At 47.8% G+C, this 23,929-nt stretch overlaps 1 protein-coding gene and 1 long non-coding RNA gene across 3 annotated transcripts in view; both read right to left on the bottom strand.

Annotated features, from left to right (window-relative positions):
- The window catches only part of LOC134807419 (uncharacterized), a 185,194-nt gene that overhangs the window by 48,095 nt on the left and 113,170 nt on the right, over positions 1–23,929 (bottom strand). The window lies entirely within an intron of this gene.
- On the bottom strand, positions 4,112–14,515 carry LOC134807519 (uncharacterized). Its single transcript, XR_010148171.1, has 2 exons — positions 13,773–14,515; positions 4,112–6,032 (listed from the first exon to the last, which is right to left on the bottom strand). It is a non-coding gene; the product is annotated as an uncharacterized LOC134807519 (long non-coding RNA).

Raw genomic sequence — 23,929 nt, 5'->3', positions numbered from 1 at the left:
GCTGAGGCCAAGTGGAGCAGAGATGAGCTGTCCCCACCTAGCCCTACCGAAACAAACGTCAGCAAATAAACGTTGCCCTTGTGAAGTGAGGGGATCACTTGTTACAGAGCCCTGGGGACTGCGGCAGCCTGGCTTCTCTCTGGGCTTCCATGATGCTCACTGCCCTTGGTTATCTCCCTACCTCATGGACTCGTCCTCCTTCATCTCTTCGGTGGGATCCTCCAGCCCTGAGTACCCCTCAAATGTGCTGGACCCCAAGTCTAACGTCACTTCTTTTTCTACCTCACCTGCCTCTTCCTTTGGGATTTCATTGCTCTCTTGGCTCAAAGTACCATCTATGTACACATTCGGTGCAGACTTCTCACCCAAGCTTCCTAGACATCTCCACTGGAGCTCACAGTTCCCCTGAGTCTGAGCATTAACTCATTGCCTTCCTTCTAAGCCCTTTCTTCCTTCTAAATTCTCAGTCCACCTGTCCTGTGCTAGATGTGCCTTCCTCTCTGTCACATCCTGCATGGAATTGATTGCCAAGTGATAATTACGGTATTGCCCTAAAATTGCTTGAATCTGTTTCACCCACTGATTTAGGCTCCTATCATCTCTCAACAGCAGCTGCTGTAGTCCTCACTGCTCCAATAACAATCTCAAAACTAAAGTGGCTTAACACAGGGAAAATGTGTTTCCCATTCATGCTGACATAGGATGGTCTTCCATATGGTGGTTCAGGGGCCCAGGCTTCTTCCATGTTGTGTCTCCATCCCAGCATCCCTGGACACTGGATCCTCTGTGTCCAGCTGGGAGACAGAGAAGAGCTTGGAGTTTCTCTCAGGAGCTTGTAGGGCCCAGACCTGGAAGTGGCCATATCACTCTGGCTAATGATCCATTGGCTGGAACTAATCACATGACCCTGCCTAGAGGCAAGGGGTGCTGGGAAATGTAGTCTGATGGGGGAGTGGGGAGGAGCCCAGGAAGGAGAGGAACAGGGGATTTAGAGGCCACTGGCAGTCTCTGTTAACCAAGTTCCCTGCTCCACAGAGTGACTCATGTTCAATGCCAGGATGGACAGGACACCCTTCTGCTTAGAATCCTGAAGTGGCTCCCTTATCACTTGCCATGCTCTGACCCAGGTCCTTAAAATGGCATCCAAGTCCCTTTCTACTCATTTCCTGCCACTTCTTGTCTCTGTTTTATGGGACAGCAATACCCATACATCTCAACAAACCTTTGTGTGTGTGCCTCTCATCCTCTCTTCCCCTACACTTACTATGGCTACACTCCGACCTGCCCTAGGGACTCAGCCCTGCTCTTGATGGTCTCTACTACGTGACTCACCCTCACTCCTGGTGCCCCCAGCTCAATCACTGTACCTTGGGTCTTGTCTTAGGTGCTGATCATGATTCTGTCCCTCTCTCCACACTGAGAGCTCCTGCAAGGCAAGAATGATGTTTATTTCTCCCATGTTTCCTTGTTGAGTGCTCAGCACATAAAAAATACTTTTAAAATGTTGATGGACTGAATGGATGGGTGAGCTGCTTTGTCTCTTGCAGAAGGAAAGTTGTGCCAGCCTGTCCAATCAAGGTGCCTGCTGGACCCAGGCTCCCTGGCTAGGGCCATGGCGGCATAGCTCCTGACGAGGGCAAGATCTGACAAGATGCTCATGAGAAGGGACTAGCAGTCCAGGAGATTCTGTCGCCATAATCTGATTCTCAGGATTTCAGATCAGGAATACAGAGAGAGTTGGCTCATCATAACTGAAGCGGAAACCTGGACACGGAGAAGGCAGAGAGTGCTGGGACCATCAGGCGCGGGGGCTGTGAGAAGCTTTGTGTGAACATTATGAGTACAAGAAATAGTGGGGAAAAGAAAAAGTCATCAGAGAAGGGGGTGAGGTGGGTGAAGTTGTGCAAGGATGGAGTGGCAGAGGCCAGGACAGAGAGTGGCCAGCCCCCCATGCTGGCATGGGACAGATGACCCAGCGTTGCTGAGATCACAAGACACTGATTGCTAGAGCCTGCATTGGTTGCCAGCACCTCCCAGGTCCCCAACTCCCGCACAGGCCCGGGATGCCTGGAGTCCCCTGTTCCCGGGTCCTGTGAGAGTCATCTCACTTTGATTTTCCAACGCAACATTTGGTAGGACAGTTGTTGGTTGGGAAACTGCTTTCACTTCTAGATGGCTCGTGGATGTGGGTCTGGAGATGCTGGGATCTGCTGACGGGCCCTGAAATCTTTCTTCCTCCTTCCCTTTCAGAAACAACTCTCAAGAAACCAACTTGCTTGGCTCAGTCTCCCCGAAATCCTGTGGCCTGCAGCCTTTGGAACTGGGTTTATTTATTCATTTGAATTGGATCCTGGCATTTCTTTGTGTTTGTTCTCTCCATAAAGACCTTTTTATTAGGGTCCTGGAGAGCTGTTTACTGCTTAGCTCATGTGACATGAAGATTGTGAGGACCTGGAGGCCTTAACTCTTGTTACTCCCCAGCGACCTCTGCCCTCCAGGGAAACAGGCGGGGCTCCATCCAGATAAGAACAGCCCTTTCCAAACAGGAACGACCTCACTCCCCAAACGCAAAGAGCTTAGAGATTAAAAATGCAGGCAACCTCCTACCCACTCATCCCAGGAAGGTGCAGAGTCCTAGGGACCCACTGGGAGAGGGCTGGATTGCTGTAATTAAAAGTACTTTTAAACGAGCATTTCGAAGTTTTCTTGTTCTTGGTTTTAAAAAATTAAAAAGCTAAGAAGGCTGAAACTGGGTAAAGGGGCTTTAGGCGTGGTGAGATGAAGGTCCCGGTGAATTTTGGAGAGTGCTGCCAGTCCCGGGCTGTGGGCAGAGGCTGGCTTGACCAGGGGCTCTGAAAGGAGCGGACGGGTCAAAAGCAGACAAAGGAAACGTGGGTCACTCGCATGAGTTGCAAAGGGAAGGAGAGAAATCGAACAGTCCGTCATCAAACAAGCCCAAGGAAAGAGATGTTTTACTTCAAGAACTGGGAAGAACCAAGCATCTTTGAAGATGGATGGGTTTTGTAGGGAAAGAGGGGAAGATGTTTTGGAGGAGGGTTGAGAAAGAAAGCAAAACTTGGAAGTAAATGAAAAAGGGTCAGACTCAAGAGCAGATGGAAGGGTGGGATTAGAGATGAAAAATAATATTTGATTTATTGACTGAAGGGTTTTGATGCCGTGGGCAGGGCAGCGAGCGTTTTGCAGGTAATACTCCTCATAGCATCCCCCTGACATAGACAATACTATAGTACCCATTTTCCAGGCTCTCTCAGCTGTTACAGGCATCCTCCTCTTCTCGAGGAGAACGAGGCTTATAGAGGTGGGACCTGTCCGTGGCCACACTGGGCAGATGCAGAATAGGATCTCATGAGGTGTCCATCAGAGGAGAACAGCTCATCCTCTGAGGGTGGAGGAAGGATGTCCTAGAGTGGCAATGTCCAATAGAAATAGAATTTGAGGCCAGGCACGGTGGCTTACGCCTGTAATCCCAGCCCTCTGGGAGGCCGAGGCAGGCAGATCCCCTGAGGTCAGGAGTTCGAGATCAGCCTGGCCAACATGGTGAAACCCTGTCTCTACTAAAAATTAGCTGGGCGTGATAGCACACGCATGTAGTCCCAGCTACTCGGGAGCCTGAGGCAGGAGAATCGCTTGAACCCAGGGGGCAGAGGTTGCAGTGAGCTGAGGTTGCACCACTGCACTCCAGCCTGGGTGGCAGATCGAGACTCCATCTCAAAAAAAAAAAAAAAAGGCCAGGCACAGTGGCTCACACCTGTAATCCCAGCACTTTGGGAGGCCGAGGCGGGTGGATCACCTGAGGTCAGGAGTTTGAGACCAGCAAGGCTAACGTGGCGAAACTCCGTCTCTACTAAAAATATAAAAATTACTCGGGAGGCTGAGGCAGGAGAATCGCTTGAACCCGGGAGGCAGAGGTTGCAGTGAGCCGAGATGGTGCCATTGCACTCCAGCCTGGGCGACAGAGCAAGACTCCATCTCAAAAAAAAAAAAAAAAAAAGAAATAGAATTTGAGCCACAAGTACAAACTGTGTGTGTATTTTGAATTTCCTAGTAGCCACACTAACAAGGGTAAAAAGAAACAGGTGAACAGGTGAAATTAATTTTCATAATGTATTTTACTTAGCCCAGTATATCTGAAATATTATCATTTCAACACGTGATCAGTATATACAAATTATTAAGGTGGTATTTTGCATGATTTTTCCATACTAAGCCTTTGGAATTCGGTGTGTATTTCACATGTGTGGCGTATCTCCATGTGATCCAACTCCACCCGAAGGGAGAAAGCACTCAGTAGCCCCACAGGGCTGGTGGCTGCCATATTGGTAGGCAGAGAACTAGAGAATGACTCCTTCAGGAACTACTAAGCCATATCTTGGGGTCATAAAATGAGGAATCTTCAGGTTGGCTTCAGGCCCAAGACTTGTTACATATTTTTAAAAATAAACTTTTTAATTTGAAATAATTTTAGATTTACAAAACCATTGTATTCTTATGTATCTCAAACTCTAGAATCTTCCTGCGGCAGCTCAGGGTGCATCAGCTGGTCCACAGAGTCTGGCATATTCAGGGCATAGGACTTTTGGGGTTTTGAGAAGTCAGACCAAGGCTGACCCAATTACTTGGGTGATCAGAGTCAAAATTCCCCAGAAATTACTCAGCGTATTGAGACTCTATGGAATGTTCCAGAGTCCGTGATAACAGAGGGAGCTGTAAAATATCTAAGTTATGATTCAGTTTTCTAATTACACCAAACTTCCTCTCTGGGTGAGCAACAGCTTCTCAGCTAACATTTACTCCCAAGGTGGTGGCCGGGGAGTGGGCACAGGACAGGAGGCACCAGAACAATTGAGCGGTGTCAACAGCCGCTCTGGCCAGAAGTATCTGTCAGCTCCCGACTGACTGCAGCCACCCTGTCCAATAGAAACAGAATTCAAGCTGCATATGTAGTTTTAAATTTTCTATTGGCCACATGAAAAAATAAAAAGAAGTAGGCGAAGATAATTTTAACAACATATATTCCTTAACCCAGCACATCTAAAATATTACCATTTCAACAGGCCAACAATATTAAAAAATACGAATGAGATAGTTTACATTATTTTTTGGTACCAAGTCTTCGAAATCCGATGTGCATTTTATACTTATTTGTATGTCAATTTGCATGTTATATGTTAATGGAAAATTTGTAAAGTTATGTACATTTCATCATTTATTTAAAAACTGTAAATTCCATAAAAGACTCCGTTCACAGTTGAAAAGCTAGATTCACCTTCTAAAGTTGTTTCAAACATACTTCAAAAGTTTCCTAACAACTGAATCAAGTATCAGTTTTTGAATTTAGGTTGATTAAAATTAAATTAAACTAAAAATCCAGTTTCTCAGTTGCATTGGCCACATTTCAGGGTTCAGTAGCCACATGTGGCCAGCAGCTACCATATTGGACAACAGCCGTTAACACACTGGGCAACTCCTGTTAACACTGGATTTCTTTTTTCAGCTCCAGCTCTGTCTCCTTGGCTTTAGCTTGTCCAAGTAAATCTTCAGACTTGGTTTTCTCATCATCTCTTTGTCCTCGCTTTGCACTTTTCACCCAGCGAGGGCTTTGCCAATATGGTTGGCTTATGCCAAGGACTTCCGCTTCTGAGATGGAGACTTGTCTGGGGCATGGCTTGCCTTTGTTTTTCTAGATCCCCATCAACATCGGTCCTTGTGGAAACTACTCAAGGGGCTGCGGTGTAATTTGCAGGTCCTCTGCCCTTAGGAGGAGCACAGAAGTTGATGAGGGAAATTGTTCTCTATGGTGCTGTCCTGATTTTTTTTTCCTATCCCCTCCTGAGCATTTGAACTGTAAGCCACCATTTCCAGGGCGATGCTGTGGGTGTGTTTATCTTGGCGTCTCAGGGAGGGGAGCCCTCCCAGCCTTGGTCATGTGGCTGTCAGCACAACACACCTGTTTTCTGTTTCTGGTGGTTGATGGGGACTCACTCACTGAATTTTGGGTCTTCCTTAAGTGCCTAAATTAGAGTAAGCAAATAAATAACAGGGGAAAGGGAGTTTTAGAAATTGTATGTACAAACCACTAAAATTTAACATACAACTTCCTCAGCCACAGATATTTTTCTAGGGAATTTGAACAGAGCCATAAGAAGTTTCTCTTCCTGGCAGGAGACGACCCTGATCTGTTTTCAGCCTAGGGGGCGTTGCACAAGAGTGTTGGTGCTATGACAAGATAGCGGTTCCCAATGTTCTTAAGTTTTTCATCTGGAACCACTTGTGGCACCCTTAGGGTATTTCAAGCATTGAGGCATTCTAAAGATGGCTCATTTGTGGATGGTAGTCCTGATGGTGGTGATGATGGTAATGATGGTGGTGATGACAGTGATGACAGTGTGATGACAGTGATGACCCTGATGATGGTGATGGTGGTGGTGATGGTGATGGTGATAATGGAGGTGATGGTGGTGATGGTGGTGGTGATGGTGATGGTGGTGGTGATGGTGGTGGTGATGGTGATGGTGGTGGTGATGGTGATGGTGATAATGATGGTGGTGGTGATGATGGTGGTGATGATAGTGATGGTGATGATGGTGATGGTGGTGATGGTGATGGTGATGATGGTGATGGTGGTGATGGTGGTGGTGATGGTGGTGATGATGGTGGTGGTGGTGGTGGTGATGGTGATGGTGGTAATGATGGTGATGGTGATGGTGATGGTGGTGGTGATGGTGGTGATGATGGTGATGGTGGTGATGATGGTGATGGTGATGATGGTGGTGGTGATGGTGGTGGTGATGGTGATGATGGTGGTGGTGGTGGTGGTGGTGATGGTGATGGTGGTGGTGGTGATGGTGATGGTGATGGTGATGGTGGTGGTGGTGATGGTGATGGTGATGATGGTGATGGTGATGATGGTGATGGTGATGGTGGTGATGGTGATGATGGTAGTTGTGGTGGTGGTGGTAATGATGATGATGATTATGGTGGTAATGGTGATGATGGAGGTGATGGTGATAGTGGTGATGGTGATGATGGTGGTGATGGTGATGATGGTAGTGATGGTGGTGGTGGTAATGATGATTATGGTGGTAATGGTGATGATGGAGGTGATGGTGATGGTGGTGGTGATGATGGTGATGATGGTGGTGATGATAGTGATGGTGATGATAGTGATGATGGTGGTGATGGTGGTGGTGATGATGGTGATGGTGATGATGGTGATGGTGGTGATGGTGGTGGTGGTGACAGGTGGATTAATTAACTGGAACCCAGACCTACCAGAGGACTGCATGGAAAAATGCTTTAGCAATTCATGTCATCTTTCTGGACCTCGGATTTCTTCATGAGTATGACAAGGCCTCTCCCCAGATATTCTCTACGGTCCTTAACACTTTATTATCCCCAAACTGCAATGCTGTCATGGTGATGGTGATCATGGCAATGATGACAATATTAAGAATTAAAGTGATGCAGAAGGACCATCAGGCATGATAATTCACCAAAAAAAAATCTCTAATGATGTTAATTTTTGACTTTATAATTTATGTTGTGGCTCTTGATCAAACCTATTCATGTTTTCCCTGTATAAGAAAACTCATAGGTGAAACTTCTCTTTCCTTTTTAACTGTGAAGAATCACAAGTGGTGGTATTGCATGTTAGTTCCTTTTTCAAAAACCCACAGGGTTTATGTATTCATTTGGCAAGCATTTAGTGAGCACTCACTGTGCCGGCCACTATTTTACACCCTGAGGATACAGCTGTTGAGCAGACAGGCTGGGGGCTTGTATTCACATCAGGGAAGACAGAAATAAAGAAGTTGATCAATAAACCAGATCACTTCAGATAGTGAGAAGTGCTGCAAGAGAAATTAAACAGAATAAAGTAATAGAAAGTAACCATGGCACTTTAGTAGATCAAGTAGGCAGGGAAGGTCTTTTGTATGTTTAAAATGAAAAGGGAACATTGAGAAAGATCCAGCCATGAGAAAGCAAGGGAGAGCACTTCTGGCCTGGGGGAGGGTTAGCACAGAGGCCCTACGGACATGCCAGGACACCCGGTCTTCTGTCCTCTCTTGTCTAGGGGGCTACTTTTGTTAAGCTGGCCTGGTGATTTAGGCAAGTGTTTAGTGGTCCACTGTAGTTAACAACTGGGGCTTAGTTGCTTCTTCTTGCTGGTGGTGGCAGCAATGACAATAGTGATGAGACCTCCCTGAGGTGCTGGTGATGAGTTCCCTGCGATGTGCGCTGTCCGTGGGGACAGGTCATGTCTTTCACTTGCGTATCTCCAACTCAGCGTTTAGCTCAGGAAATGCTTGCGGAATTGGAGGTAGATACCGTAATTAAGGAATTAACTGGAAACCAGAGCTACCAGAGGACTGCGTGGGAAACCAGACATAGGTCTAGAGCCCAAGTTAAAGAAGAAAATTAAAGTCTGACCAGACAGAAAAAGAGGGGGAGAAACTGGGTATTTATGCCGCCAATGTACCCAACCACGATCCTCCCAGAACCAGGAAAGGATATGAACACAGTGAATTCCAGCTCATGGAGTCATCAATGCAGTATCTCAAAGTGATAAAGTGATCAGGCAAACAGCCAGGCACACAATTGAAAGGCTGGAAATTTTCTATGGTTACCAAAGGCCCTCCCAATGGAATTTCTGTTTAGTTTCTTGGGATTTGCCAAGTATTTTCCGGTACTTTAGTTATTTGCATATTACCTTCCATATTTTTGCTCTGTCAACGTCACTGATATAATACCTATTACCAATCATGTACCATATATAACAGATCAGCACACTTTTTCTGTACAGGGTCAGATGGTCCATATTTCAGGCTTTGTGGGCCAGACAATCTCTGATGCAACTACTCATCTCTGCATTAAAGCAGCCATAGTGATATAATATGCAAATGACAGGCATGGCTGTGTGTTGATAAAGCTTTATTGACAAAAACATGCTATACACTAGATTTAGCCCAGGGCCATAGTTTGCCAACCTCACCCATACTATTACCTACAAAATATATTAAGGACTCACTGTAAAAATATATATAAAATAAATTAATTTAACGGAAAGCTTCCTATCACTCCCCAAAATGGAAAACCAGGAGGCCCTGCCATGAATAAACAACTCCAAAGGTAAATTCTATGAAAACAAAACATGGTTATTAAATTCCAACTAGAAGGATGAACAGCCTGAGGCTTAACTTTTCTTGTTTAGAAAAAAAAAAGGAAAAATTAGGAAGTCCTCAGAGGCATTAAAGACTCATTAGCACCAGGCTAAGTCTTTCTCTTTGCAATAATCAGCAGGATTAAAACAAATTGGAAGGGAATGGCTTCTCCACGAGGTGGCTTGATCTCGTTTAAGTCCAATCCATTTTCCAAGTGAAGTCATCTTGCTGCCCCTACAGCAGTGCCTGTTTCTGAGAAGCCCTCTGACATAGACAGGAGGCAGCCCCCCTAAACCACACAAGGAGGTCAAGGCTGATCACCTGCCAAGAGGCAGGGCAGCCCTAGGAGGACGGCCCCCACCCCCACGTCCGCCCTAGGCAGTGTGCCTGGGGCTTAGACAGCTGCCCTCGCTGATCCCATAGGGAGGAAACTAAACCCTCCTGCTGAATTGCTGCTGGTGACAGGCTATGATGTGAGCCCTCGCTGGAAGGATGACCCAGGACGCGTGCCCACCCTGGCACCTGGATGATTATAAAAAGCCAAATCTAACTCACTCTGCTCAGGCCCGCCCGGCAGCATACGCTGGACTGCACTGGTGAGCCCTCTATCTGCTTGTCCCCTGATCTGTCAGGGGCCCCAGGTGGGAGGTGGGTAACCAAGCAGCAGGGGTTGTAAAGCCTGAGCCTGGGGGACCCAGATGATCCCAGGGAAGGAGGGGCCAGGGTTTCCCTAGGCAGCGCTGGTGCTCCTAAGCTTCATCCGATGGAAGATAATAAACCAGGGCTGCAAGGCAAACAAGGCTAGGCCGCAAAGTAGACGGTGTGTTAGCTCAAGAATTATCAGCCACTATTACCGTGAGTGAGTCAAACACTTGATTCAAAGAGCAAACTCAGGTGCTCAGCTCACGCACGCTGTGCAAACAGGCGGGGCACAGGTGGAGGGCCCAGGAGACAAGTGGGCACCAGGCCTCCAATGCACCCCATCCGGAGCCGGAGAGGCCCCTGGAAGGTTTGTGAAGCTCATAAAACCCAACATTGAAGATTTCACGGGGCTCCAGGGCAAGGGTGCAGCCTCAGGAGCTCTGAGACTCCTACAGAGTCCCTCTGCCTGCTCAGGAATCTTGTGCCTCTCAAGCTAGTTCATCCCATGGAGAAAGCAGGAGACAGAGGACAGCAGAAGCCGTCGATGTCACGCACTCATCCCCTGGGCACTCAGAGCCAGAAGTGCCAGGGACTCTGTGCCTGCTCCCCTCAGGAAGAGGCTTGAGTGGCGACCGACAGAAGTTGATCCCTTAGGGAAGCAACTCCAAGGTGCATTCCTCCCGTCTTCCAGGGTTACCTACTGGGATGGAGCCTCAGTGGCCCAGTAGTAACCAGCTCCCTGACGCATGCTTTCTTTCCTGCCTGACTCCCCCCTGCTTCTCTCTGGGAGTTTCCTGGAATCACATCCCAAAATACTCCTCGCACTCAAATCCTCAGCTCACAATCTGCCTCTGGGGGAATCCAGCCCAAGCCAGGGTGTTTCACAAGTAAATACAAAAATATCTGGAGACAGCAGTCGACCAGGGCTGCTGCTAGCTCACCCGGTGCATTTGCACAAGTGAAAGGAGGGCATCCCTTACTCTGGTGGACCCAGAGCACACGTTAGAGTGCAGAGCTTAGGGAGCAGAGCATGGATGATTTCAGCTCCCATCGCTCTCCTCAGCTGGAACACCCTTGGACAGTGAACAACCTGCCCAACCATACACGACATCTCTACATTCTTAAGCTAGGTGAAGAGCTCATTTTCGGAAGAACCAGAAGAAGTGATTTTGAAAGAAATTAAAAATAATTAGAAATTATTGTGTTGGATTGAAATCAGAGTAATTGGTATTAACTCATGGTAACACATATACACACACGTATACACACGCAGATGGATAGATGTATAAATAAATGCAAATGTGTGCATGCATGAATTAGTATACATATATATATTTGCTGGCTCCAACACACCCAGAAGCAATGACATCCCAACAGTGAAGAGCACCTTTGCACTCAGATCTTGGTTCCTATGCACCATTCTCCAACCAAGAAACCAGTGAACACTTGGAGAAAGGGCTACTTTCAGGACTGGGATGGGGAAAACAAAGATGATCCCATACTGTTGGAAAGTAAGGATGTACTAAAAATAATGATAGCATCACATCGAAAGGGCATTGCGGCAAACTACAAGAAGCACCCAAAGCCCAAATCTGAGAATATTCAAGCCAAGAAAAACAAATAATGATAGTAACGGGTATTGCCCAGAGAATAAAATATGTATCCATGAGTCTATGCTGCTATAAATAAATGATTGATCTAATAAATAGGATGGGGAGAACACACAGCTCTTCCTTATGGTAGAGTTCTAATGAATGAGTGTGTAGGAGAGATGATGAAATAGAAAGTCACCATTAAGCAAATATGACAGTCTTAATTACTGCAGGCAGGAATCAATGATGCATGCTAAAACCATCGAGTAAAAATATGAAGAGAAAGGGGACATTTGGAAGTTCTCAAGTATCTCCCCATAAGATACTTATTACACACAGAGAGAGAAACCTGGCAGATGCCACCTTAACAAAGGTCAATGTCTCCAGTGAAAAGGTGATAAGGTTAACATCACCCCTGGTAAGATGGATTGAGGACATGAATCACTTCCATGGTATTCTTGTATAACCTCAATGTAATCATGAAAAAACATCTGACACAACCGAATTGAGGGACATTCTACATAATTGGCCAGTATTGTTCAAAAGTGTCAAGGTCATGAAAGATACAGAAAGACTGACCATTGGCTGATCTAGGTTGGTCTTGCTGGGACAACTGGGGCCACTCAGCATTGCTCCATGTGTCCCTTACCCTCCAGCAGACCAGCCCACAGACATTCTCAAGAGTGTAGCAGAGGGCAAGAGACCAAGCAGAAACATGCAAGGCCTCTTGAGACTCAGATGTGGAACTGACCCAGCCACTTCTGCCTCATTCTGTTGGTCAAATCCAGTCACATGGCTGAGCCCAGGGCCAGCATAGAGGATGCTGCAAAGTTAATGCAGGAATCAAAACTACAGGGAGTTATCACTGCACACCCCACAGAATGACTAAGTTTAAAAAGACTGACAATAACAAGTGTTAGCAAGGATGTGGAGCAAGTGGAACTTGCACATACTGCTGACAGGAATGCAAAATGATAGAGCTTTGGAACATAGTCTAGCAGAATTTATAATTAAACATAAACTTACCATGCAACCCAGCAATTGCTCTCCTCAGTGTTTACCCCAGAGAAATGAGCTACATCTGCACAAAGACCAATATGCAAATGTCTGTAGCACTGGGCTATCTTTTCACTATCACCCCAACAAAAACAACTCAGATGTCCATCAATGGGTGAGTGCATAAGCAAACTGTAGTCTATCCACCCTACAGAATCCTGCTCAGCAACGAAAAAGAGTGAAGTACCGATGCACATGAATGTGAATGAGTGTAAAAGCATTATGGAAGTGAAAGGAGCTAAACTCAAGAGGAGACATTTATAGAAAATGCTACAAAAGGCAAAGTTATAGCAACAGAAAGGTTTGTGATTGCCTGGAGCTGGGGGTGAGGGTGAGGTTTGATTGCCAGGGGGCACAGGGAAGTTTTGGGGATCTTCTAAGTGCTCTAGATCTCATCTGTGGGGGCCGTTACATGACCGTATACAATCACCAAAACCCATCAAACTTAAATAAAGCTCAATAAAGCCGGAAAAAGTAAGTTACGTGGCAAAGGGTGTGGCTAGAAAAAGGGGGTGAAGAATTGGGGGCATTTAGGCTCTGTCAGAGGGGACACAGAACCCCACCAAGATCTCCCTAAGAGCCGTGAGTGCATGGGCCCCAGGACAGAAAGGGTTTGAGAAAGGTGGGGTAAGACCCCAGCCAGAGCCTGCCTCTCAGAAATGCATTCCGGGGTCCCACAGGTGACGTGGCCAGGGCTGGGAGGGCTGAATGGGGCTCTGAGCTCCGGGGAGGGCAACGTAGGGGCTGCAGGATTACCTGGAAATCCAACGTGATGAGGTCAGAGGGTTCCTGGTCTCAGCCTGTCTCCAAAATCAGGACAAATGGCGTGTGAGCCTGCACAACCCATTCCAGCCCCCTGCCCTGACAGATGAAAATAAATAAAACCCTCTGGGTGTCCAGACGCCTGCCAAGGGTCCTCCCGTTCACCTCGTCACCCAGACTTGAAACCTCCAACGCCTCACTCACTTTTGGCGCCAACTTCCAATTAAGCCCAGAGGTCTTAGGGACCTGCCTTTGAAGTGTGTTCACACGCCTTTTTCTCTTTTGATTCTGCGCCACCCCTCACCACGGTGCCATCTGACTGCAGCTGTGATGGTGGCCTCCCTGCCTCAGGAGCCGCTCACGGCCTTGGACCCGTGGGTCCCAGGCATAGTGACACAAAGAGCCCTGTCTCCCAGCCTCCCCCCCGTAGGACACCCAGTGCCACCCCACTTTGCTTGGGCAGGAGTCCAGGCTCACCCTATCCTCCACTTCGAAATGCCCCATCCCTCTCAACGCCTTGGCTGCCAAACACACCTACCTCATGCTTTGCTTCGTGATGATGATGAAATATTTCAGGCGTTCAAGAAATACATGCATCACCACCCCCAGGGACCTGCCACCCGTGCTTACGAAGTAAATGATTCCACGACGTGTGTGACCCCTGGGGTGCCCTTCGCAGGGGGCATCCCCAGCCTATCCCAGCCCACCCCCACGCAGCGGGAGTGGCAGCGGCCACCACCCCGGACTTGGTGTTGTCGGTCCCGCGACTGTCTTGAGCCTGTCACCACCCATGCAGTGCGTCTGCTGTGGTGCACGGTTTCAAGCCTGGCCTCTGTGGTTGGATGTCACGCGGGTCTGTCTGTGTTTGGCTTCCCCTAAAGCAGATCTGGAGAAGGTTTGGTGCAGAGTCTCTGTGGGAGGTGAGCCTGGGAGCCCAGTGACGCGGGGAACAGAAGGGAGAAGAGGCAACAAAGGGGAGCTGGTGAGGCGGCTGTGGGCAGGGGCCAGCCTTCGGGGCTCAGAGAGTGTTGGACACAACTCAGCCTTGTCCCCACCAGAGGCCGGGGAAGCTGGAGTCTATGGCCTCTCCTTCATGCTTCGGTGTTCTGATACCTCCCGTCCGTCACGTTGGTCAAGCACTGCTCGTGTGGGCAGAGGAATTCTTCAGGGAGGGCGACACAGGTGCCTGGAGTGGAAAGCAGCCATCGTGCGCAGGAACCAGGGGCTTGGGTGGGCTGGGGAGGTGTGGGGTGTGGCGGCAGCAACCCCTGCTACCGTATTCTTTTGCAACTTGCTTTTTCCTCTCAATGCTGTGCTTTTTCCTCTCAATGCTGTTTTGTGAAATATGTCCATGTTGACTGAGAGGTAGCTCTAGAGTTCCTTTTTTTTAGATTTTGGAAAATTTATTTCTATGTGGCAAGATAGACATAAATACACTTTTCCATTGGGGCATCTGGGACAATCACAGTGGTGCAGTCACCTCTATCTAGTTCCAGAATGTTCTCATCACCCCCAAAGGAAACCTCCTACCCACTAAGTAATTACTCCTCATTCCTTCCCTTCCCCCAGCCTCTGGCGAACCTCCATCTGCTTTCTGTCTCTATGGATCTATCGACATTCTGGCTGTAGCCACATTTTGGATATTTGGTATAAATGGAATTACACACCACACAACCTTGTGTGTCTGGCTTCATTCACTCAGCGTCGTATTTTCAAGGTTCATCCACATGGTAGCATGGGTTGGAGCTCATTCCTCTTTATGGCTGAATCATATCCCAGTGTACACACACACATGCACACACGCAAGCGTGCACCACATTTTGTCAGCCCATTCATCTGGGGAAGGACATTTCGGTGGTCTCCACCTTTTGGCTACTGTGAATAGTGCCACTGTGAACATTCGTGCACACATTCTGGTAAGAACACTGTCTTCCATTCTTCCAGATGTAGACCCAAGTGGAATTTCTGGGTCCTAGGGTAATTCCGTGTTTAACTGATTGAGGAAGCTCTGGGCTGTTTTCGGCAGCAGCTGCACCATCCTACACTCCCAGCGGCAATGTATGTGGGCCTCGATGTCTCCACCTCCTCGCCAGCACTGGTTAATCTCTGCTTTTTTGATTCTGGCCATCCTCGTGGGTGTGAGGGTTACTGTTCCTTTGGACTGATCCACTACACCAGACGCTCAGGCCTCTGTTCATCACACGCAGGTGTTTCTCACTTCTGGTTGTCACCCACCACGGAGTCATGAATGCTCTTATATGTGACCACTTGGCGTGTGTTACTTGACTTTGGATTTTTCTCTATCCCACTCCCATTTGGAAATATCTTTTCTGCCTTCTTCACCTCCTTCCTGCCTAAAAGTCTTAGCTCAAGCCACAGCCTCTAGCACCTATCGCCGAGACCCAGGTCGTCCAGTTTGACAGCCCCTAAACTCCCGAGGCTGCTGTGCACGAAAAACAGGGCTAGTCCAGGTTGAGATGTGCCGGAAGCATCCAACACACCCTGGATTTCAAAGATGTAAAATACGGAGAGATTGTGAAACAAGCTCATAAATAACATTCTACACTGATTACATGTTGAAAACGTGTAAAATATATTGGGTTAAATAAAATATTTGTTAAAATTAATTTTACCTGTTTCTGTTTTTTTGTTGTTTTTTTGTTTTCGTTTTTTTTCTTGGTGGGGTAGAGCTTCTCCTAGTGATTAGAGCCACTCTGTCTTCAGAAGAATCCCAGTACAGGAAATCTGTTTCTTTTTAAAACATGCGGCTACTAGGAAATTTAAAATTATATCTGTAGCTTGCATTTGTGGCTCACATTTTATTTCTAGTGGATGGTGCTGGTCTAGATTTTATTTCCAGAGGACGGTGCTGGTCTAGATTTTATTTCCAGTGGACAGTGCTGGTGTAGACTTTATTTCCAGTGGACAGTGCTGGTCTAGATTTTATTTCTAGAGGAGGGTGCTGGTCTAGGTTTTATTTCTAGAGGAGGGTGCTGGTCTAGATTGTATTTCTAGAGGAGGGTGCTGGTCTAGATTGTATTTCCAGAGGACGGTGCTGGTCTAGATTTTATTTCCAGAGGACGGTGCTGGTCTAGATTTTATTTCCAGTGGACAGTGCTGGTGTAGACTTTATTTCCAGTGGACAGTGCTGGTCTAAATTTTATTTCCAGTGGACGGTGCTGGTCTAGATTGTATTTCTAGAGGAGGGTGCTGGTCTAGATTGTATTTCCAGAGGAGGGTGCTGGTCTAGATTGTATTTCTAGAGGAGGGTGCTGGTCTAGATTGTATTTCTAGAGGGTGCTGGTCTAGATTGTATTTCTAGAGGAGGGTGCTGGTCTAGATTGTATTTCTAAAGGAGGGTGCTGGTCTAGATTGTATTTCTAGAGGATGGTGCTGGTCTAGATTGTATTTCTAGAGGAGGGTGCTGGTCTAGATTGTATTTCTAGAGGAGGGTGCTGGTCTAGATTGTATTTCTAGAGGATGGTGCTATTCTAGGTCATTCATTTGCCTCATCACGTGTTTCTCCAGACAGTTTATTTCCATGTCTCCATCTCAATTGTAAACTTCTTGCAGGACAAGCCATGTCCCATACATCTTTCTTTCCGCCAGCCCAGGGTGGCTTTAAAGAAACTTAGGCCGAGTGATCTTTCCAAAAGTGGGTTCAATAAAGTGAACGCCCTCCCACCCCCAGCTCCAGTCTCCCTTAACCCCTTTTGATGATTTCCTGTTGGCTTTAGAATAAAGCAAAACTTTTCAACGTGGCTGCAAGGGCCTGTGGGGTCTGGCCCCTACCCACCTCTCCACACTCCTGTCCCTTTCTGGGCCCAGACAACCTTGCCTTCTTTCCTGCATGCTCCTGCTGCAGGGCCTTTGCACATGCCATTTTCTTTTAGGGATGCCTGTTCTGTCCTGCATCACCTGGAAAGTTCTGTGCATTCTTTGGATGTGAGCTTAGACAGACCACTCCAACCAAGACTCACAGGTGGCTCCCCACACCCAAGCCATGGCAAACCCCGCAAAGCATCTCTTTGAGCTCATTTGTGAGCCCCCTGGGAAACCCTGGTCCTGTTCACCATTCAATTAACGACCCTGCAGCATGCTCATCGCACACTAGCTGGGAGAAGGTCTGTGAACCAGGGATTCTATACCTGGGTCTCCAGTGTCTCTGAAATATAATTTCCATCCAAGAATAACATTGGTAATAAGATGCCTCGTGTCCGTTTTATGAACTGCAAATACCTTCCAGTTTGACCCTGAGGTACGTTGCAGGTCCTGGCAGACCTGGAGAAGCCGCCAAAACGTTTCTCAGTCACTCTTCTAAAAATGGCTTTGTCCTTGACTCTGGGGCTGGCCACTGCTGGATAGGGGCAGAGAAAGCAGCCTGTGGCTTCACGCTGGAATGTCATTACCCAGGCTGTGGGGTGACCTCACAGGCAGGCAAGCTCGAGCTGGGCAGCCAAACCAGTGCCGTTGTCCAAGGTCGGGACATCTGAGCCCCTGCAAGGGTATGAGCACCTTTCGGGCCTGTCACACTCACCTGCTTGTGGTAGAATTGCTGCTGGATTTTGCAGGGAGACACGGAATCTCTCACCCGGAGGCCTGAAGACGGTGCAGATGTGCTGTCTGTAAATGAGAGGAGGCAGGAAGACATCGGCCCCAAACCAAGTCACAGGCAGCACTGGGCCACCACGATGCTCTGTGGCTCTCATTTTGCACTGTCTTTTTTAAAAGTTTTTTGGGTAAGACAGGGTCTCACTCTGTCACCCAGGCTGAAGTGTGGCGGCACCATCACAGCTCACTCCAGCCTCGAACTTCTAGGCTCGAGCCATCCTCCCACCTCAGCCTCCCGAGTAGCTGGGATTACAGATGCCAGGCACCACATCCAGTTTTAACAAACATTTTATTGAAACAGAACATATACAGAAAAATTGTATGTGTACGGCTCAAGGAATTTTCACGAGTGAACACACTTACATAACTAGCACCCAGATGAAAAATCAGCCCCTTCTTAATTCCCCAAATGCCCTCTGCGGGCCACCTTCCAGGCCCTATAGCAATTCCACTGCACCGCCATCCCGAGTCCTAACGCTACAGGACCACTTGCTGTTTCTAAACTCAATGCAAATGGTATCCTATGGGATCATGCACTTTCCTGTCTGGCTGAAGATCATGCTGATGAGCTGCATCCACATCTTGTGCAGCAGACACTGGCTATCATCGCTCTGCTAGGTCACGCTGTGTGAGTCTACCACGTTTGTCCTGTTCACCTGCTAACAGATCTGTGGGTAATTCTCAAGATTATGGCTGTGACAAAGAATTCTGTTACAAACTTTCCAGGATGTGGCTTTTGGTGAACACATGTACACATTTCTATGGGGCGTACCAGGAGTGGAACAGCTGGGTCACAGGGTAAGGATATGTTTCACATTTTTTTTGTTTTGTTTTTGAGACAGAGACTCACTCTATCACCCAGGCTGCAGTGCAATGGCGCAATCTCGGCTCACTGCAACCTCCGCCTCCTGGGTTCAAGCGATTCTCCCGCCTCAGCCTCCCAAGCAGCTGGAATTACAGGCACACGCCACCATGCCCGGCTGATTTTTGTATTTTTGTAGAGACAGGGTTTCGCCATGTTGGCCAGGTTGTTCTTGAACTCCTGACCTCAGGTGATCCGCCCACCTCAGCCTCCCAAAGTGCTGCAATTACAGGTGTGAGCCACCGTGCCCAGCCTGTTTAACTTTTTAAGAAACTGCCCAACTATCTTCCAAAGCAACTGCACCATTTTACACCCCGCCTGCACCGTATGAGAGCCCTCGTAGCTCCCTGTCCTCGCCAGCACCTGGTACAGTCAGTCCTTTTCATTTCAGCCATCCTTGTGGGTGTGTACCGGTGGAAATGATTATTAAACACCCACAATAAAAAGTCGAAGGACTTGGAAATTTGAAGGAGGACAAGATTACTTCCTTTGTGTGGGAAGGTCAGGAAGGTGCCTAGAGATGTTTTTCTTGTTTGATCCTAAATTTATTTTTCAAGCAGGCTCACATGGCTCAGACTTCAACACGTACAAAAAGGAACATGGTGAATAAGATGTGTCTCTGATTAAAGCACACGTAGGGCCACCCCTCCCTCTCCATCCCTTCCCCTGGTTTCCAGCCCTGGGCAGCTGTTCTCTCCCGGGGGCAGCCCACCCTGTGGGCCAGGCGAGCTCCTGGGCAGGCACCCTGCCATATTCCCATTCTAATGGGAGCATGGGAGCCGTCCTGGGCGAGGGGAGGGCAGGCTCGTTCTCAGCTTGTAAACGTGTCCCTGGCATTTACAGCCAATATTTGATCTTACGGCCAATATTTGATCTTCTCTCTGGCTTACCGAGTTCCCCATTTCACAGGGTTATTTATGTCTCTTGTCACCTTCTGTTCCTTTGCCCACTTTAGTTAATTAGTTAGTTATACACAGTTTTTGTTTTTTTGTTTTTTTTTTACCAATTTCATTTGGAGCTAGGGTGATGAAAACAAAATAGGCATGAGCTCATGGGCATCTTAGTGGCAGCTGTGGTGGACTCAGGGACTCTGAGCTGACAGGGTGGTCCTTCTGGGGCTAGCTCTCTGTGACCAGCAGGGGTGGAACACAGACTTTAGAGCTTGGGGTGCTGGAAGGGCTTTCCCATCTGATCAAGAGGCTGGCTGCCAGTGGAGCAAACTGCCTGGACTGGGGAGGTGAATTGCATGGATTCAAAACCCGCCTCTACCCACTGCCTCACTCTTTGTGCCTCAGTTTTCACACCTGTTAAATGGGACCACCACGATGATTCAAGGAAGTCGTTCCTATAACATTCTTAGAGCAACATCTGGCACCCAGTAACGGTGAGCTGCTATCATTAACAGCATGGATGACAGCGCTCATAAAATCATAGCCCTAAGGTGACCAACCTTCAGTTTGCTGGGGATTGAGGAGTTCACAGGACATAGGACTTTCAATGCTAAGACTGGGAAAAGTCTTGGCAAACTAGGACAAGTTAGTTACCCTACATAGCATTGGATGAGCCCACAGGGTCCCTTCTCTTCACTCCAACAGAAAGTCCAAACAAAGAAATCAATATTGATTAGGCATCCATTCATTCAATAAATAGTTACTAACTTCTCTACTCTATGCCAGGCACTGCTCAAGGTGCTGCGGACACAGGAGAGAATAAAATAATGTCCCTGCTACCCTCAGGGAGCTGATGTTCCAGTGGACAGACAGATAATAAACAAACAAACAAACAGACATTTGGATGGCAGGTAGCAGTGGCTGCTGAGAGGCAGAGGTATGCCCCAGTTAGGAAAAACACCAGGATAGGAGCTTGGAGAAGGATCCTTTAACGAGGCAAATAGATAAAGGAAGGGAGTGAGCCATGAGACCATCTGGAAGACAAGGGCTCCAGGCAGGAGCAGCAAGTGCAGAGGCCCTGAGGTGAGAGGGTGCTAGCACTGAAATGCTTGGGAGGCAACAGCCTGAGAGATTTCATCTCAGCCAGCTGCGACCATCTCCATCTGGAAGCCAACACTAGGCATTGTAGGTGTATTAGTCCGTTTTCACACTGCTGTAAAGAAATACTCAAGACTAGGCAATTTATAATGGAAAGAGGTGTAATTGACTCACAGTTCTGCATGGCCGGGCGGGCGGGCCTCAGGAAACTTACGATGATGGTGGAAGGCAAAGGAGACGCAAGTACCTTCTTCACAAGGTGGCAGGAAAGAGAGCAAAAATGCAAGGAAACTACCGTTTATAAAACCATCAGAGCTCGTGAGAACTCTCTCACTATCACGGGAACAGCATGGGGGAACTGTCCCCATGATCCAGTCACCTCCCACCAGGTCCTTCCCTCAACACGTGGGGATTACAATTCAAGATGAGATTTGGATGGGGACACAGAGCCAAGCCGTATCAGTAGGGATGCCAGTGAAGATGAGCATCCACAGCCAGCAGTTACCGGGAAGACAATGTGGCGCCACGGAAAGGATTCTAGACTCAGAGGTGGAAGACTGGGCCCCTCCGCTCGGTGCTGAGTGACCCTAGTCAAGCCACTTAACTCCTCTGCACTTCCCTTTTCTCAAGTTTAAAATGGGGACTCAGAGGGAAGGATCTCACCCCTTAGAGTGAGCCACTGGCCACGGGGCCTGGTTTTAAAATGCCACTTTAGGCCGGGCACGGGGGCTCACGCCTGTAATCCCAACACTTTGGGAGGCTGAGGCGGGTGGATCACGAGGTCAGGAGTTTGAGACCAGCCTGGCCAACACGGTGAAACCCCGTCTCTACTAAAGATACAAAAAATTAGCCAGGTGTGGTGGCATGTGCCTGTAATCCCAGCTACTCGGAAGGTGGAGGCAGGGGAACCACTTGAACCCGGGAGGCGGAGGTTGCAGTGAGCCAAGATGGCACCATTGCACTCCAGCCTGGGTGACAGGGCGAGACTCAGTCTCAAAAAAAAAAAAAAAAAAAAAAAGATTCCACTTTAGGGGACGACCACACAGAAGGAAGGACAGTAGTTCCCCAAGAGGATCTGTCCCTGGCAGCCACCGAGGCCCAGGGAGCCTTCCTAAAGCCTCGCAGCTTTCTCAAGTGGGCCCAAGGGTGCCCTTGCCAATCTGGACAGTGGGACAGCGAAGTTCAGGGGAAAGCAGCCTCCTTGCTAGCAAGAGGATCAGAAGTTAGGAGCTTCCTTTGTTGGGGCCTCCTTGTCAGAGGAGAATAAATTGCAGCTTCATTCCCCAAAATCTTCTTCAGAGAAAACCTGCAAACAAATATCCCATGGGCTTGATGCTGACCATCTAAATCTAGGATTTGTTAATATAGCCAAAGCTGCTTTTCTGTGAAAATTCATAGCTCTGCCTGTGTATGAAGTGTGTAAGAAGCTTGATTTCCTGGTTTGGTTTTCACAGTGAAATAGAAGCCCTGCCCCTTGTCCACTTGGTTTTCAGACACACAGATCTATTGTCTGTCTGTGGCCTATACCTGGCTCGCCTTAGAGAGGGGAAGTTGAGCCTGGCTAAGTCAATGTGTTGCCCCATGATTCAAGGAGAAGACAGGCTGCCCCACCATCAGCCCATATCCAAGGTACAGCCCCAACTTTGAACCAGAGGCCTCTTGCCTCATAGGTGAAGCTGATTGGACAGAGGGGGCAACTCAATGTCAGCAGCCAATCCATTGGCTGGCTGGCAATCAGTGAGGAAGCTTAGAATGAAGACTCTGCCCAAACAGATAAGCAAGACCAATAAGATTTTCCTTCTTTGAATTAGGAATGTAGAGGGGATCAGGTGGTTGGCAATAAGATCAGAAAGACCTGAGGTGGAGAGGAAACATGAATATGGGGAAGCCAGGGGCAAGTCAAAGCTATAAGCAAGACACTCTGCATAGAGCTCAGGATGTCTGAATGATAGCAAGAGAATACGCAAGAAGACACCCAGAGATATAGAAGCAGAGAGCAGCTGAGTCCCACTAGTGCCTGCCCTGGAGAAAACTGTCCTCATGTCCGCTGAAGTCTTTGTACCTTCTTGAGAGTTAGGGCTTCCTAGTTACTTCCTCTGAGAGACGTTATGTCCAGGGTTGCTGCATTTAGCTGGGGAGGGTGTGCAGTGTACATTTTGGGGAGGGGGAATACCACATAACTGACAGCACCTGCAGCTGTGCAGTGTACAACATCTACAACTGTACATGAGGGTTCTGACCAGGGCTGGCTTCTTGGCATTGGGTGACTGCCAAATATTCATTGTATATTTATTTATTTGTTCATCCAACACATAATTTTGAGGCATGTTCTAACTGCCTGGCACTGCTTAAGGCACTGGGAGTTCATGAGTGAATAAGACAGATATGATCCCTGTTCTCATGAGGAGAGGCAACAGAAAATAAGATGATTTCAGAGTGACGACTGCAATTAAGGCAAAATGAAAGAGTGATATGATAGAGAGTGGCTTGTGGGTGAGAAGGCTGTATTCATTAGGTGGTCAGTAAAGGCCTCTCTAAGAAGAGACATTTGGGCACAGATTTAATGAATGAGCCTAGCATGTAAAAATTGAGGGAACAGTGTTCTGTGGGGGGAACAGCGAGTGCAAAGGCTCTGAGGCATGAACTGCCCTCAGACAGGGCCCGATTGTGTAGGGTTCATTCTAATTCTGATGAAAAGCGTGTGGAAGGCATTAAGCGTGTATTACAGCCTTGCAATACTCCCAATATTTGAGCAAGCCAGAATGGGCCCTTTTACTTAGCAATGAAAATAGCTAAAATAGCACAGCCTGCTGGAGTGTTAATATTACTCCTCCATTTCTCAGAAAGGTCCATCTTCAGATCAAATAAGGCCACATGGAACCTTCACCCTTGAGTCATGTCAGATTCGCTCCTTGATGAATCACCTTAACTGGATTGGCTTCTAGCCAAAGTTATTTCAAGAAACCATCATGGGAATTCCATATTTACATTTGCTATAAAATGTTTGTCAAGAGAACTGTAACTCAAAGCTGGGTGTGGTGGCTCACGCCTATAATCCTAGCACTTTGGGAGGCCAAGGCAGACAGATCACCTGAGGTCAGGAATTCAAGACTAGCCTGGCCAACATGGTGAAACCCCATCTCTACTAAAAATACAGAAATTAGCCAAGCGTGGTGGCATGCACCTGTAATCCCAGTTACTCAAGAGGCTAAGGCAGGAGAATCACTCGAACCC

This window comes from Pan troglodytes, chromosome 10, assembly GCF_028858775.2.
Source record: "Pan troglodytes isolate AG18354 chromosome 10, NHGRI_mPanTro3-v2.0_pri, whole genome shotgun sequence".
Taxonomy (NCBI): Eukaryota; Metazoa; Chordata; class Mammalia; order Primates; family Hominidae; genus Pan; species Pan troglodytes.
Note: the sequence above shows the minus strand (reverse complement) of the source record. Positions and strands in the feature narration are given on the sequence as shown.